Below are 914 nucleotides of genomic sequence, written 5' to 3'. Positions count from 1 at the left end.
GGGATTTGAACCTCGCTCCAATCGGAGACCAGAATACCCCTGTAACTAGGAAGGATTCTCACCTTGAGTCTGGCGCCTTAGACCACTCGGCCATCCTGACAATTACAAAACCTTAAAATTCACATGTTTTCATGATTCTGTAACATAACGTCTGATATGTCTGATGGAAACATGCAGATCTTAAGATACAAAGAAAAATAAACAAAAAACGTTAAAAGCTAATGAAAGATATAGTAAAAAAGATTTTTTTATGGAATTTGAGTAACTTTTTGAATTCTAAACTAGGCATATGATGACATGTGTCGAACGATTATTCGCATTTCATGTGTTGTCTGTTCTCAAACTATGACATATATCAAACGATTAATCACTGTTCATGTGTTTTCCTTTCACCATTTGGAGAATTTTTCGGTATTTACAAAGAGCTACATTTTTAAGGCAAAAGCTGTGTCAGAAGAGGGATTTGAACCCTCGCCTCCAATCGGAGACCAGAATACCCCTGTAACTAGGAAGGATTCTCACCTTGAGTCTGGCGCCTTAGACCACTCGGCCATCCTGACAATTACAAATCCTTAAAATTCACATGTTTTCATGATTCTGTAACATAACGTCTGATATGTCTGATGGAAACATGCAGATCTTAAGATACAAAGAAAAATAAACAAAAAACGTTAAAAGCTAATGAAAGATACAGTAAAAAGATTTTTTATGGAATTTGAGTAACTTTTTGAATTCTAAACTAGGCATATGATGACATGTGTCGAACGATTATTCGCATTTCATGTGTTGTCTGTTCTCAAACTATGACATATATCAAACGATTAATCACTGTTCATGTGTTTTCCTTTCACCATTTGGAGAATTTTTCGGTATTTACAAAGAGCTACATTTTTAAGGCAAAAGCTGTGTCAGAA

General features: G+C 35.2%; 1 non-coding gene across 1 annotated transcript; it reads right to left on the bottom strand.

Moving 5' to 3' along the window:
• Positions 1 to 448: 448 nt before the first annotated feature.
• On the bottom strand, positions 449 to 560 carry trnal-caa (transfer RNA leucine (anticodon CAA)). Its single transcript has 2 exons — positions 523 to 560; positions 449 to 494 (listed from the first exon to the last, which is right to left on the bottom strand). It is a non-coding gene; the product is annotated as a tRNA-Leu (tRNA).
• Between the last annotated feature and the right edge of the window lie 354 nt (positions 561 to 914).

This window comes from Oncorhynchus nerka, unplaced genomic scaffold (genome assembly GCF_034236695.1).
Source record: "Oncorhynchus nerka isolate Pitt River unplaced genomic scaffold, Oner_Uvic_2.0 unplaced_scaffold_11867, whole genome shotgun sequence".
NCBI lineage: Eukaryota > Metazoa > Chordata > Actinopteri > Salmoniformes > Salmonidae > Oncorhynchus > Oncorhynchus nerka.
This window is presented reverse-complemented; position numbering and strand designations above follow the sequence as displayed.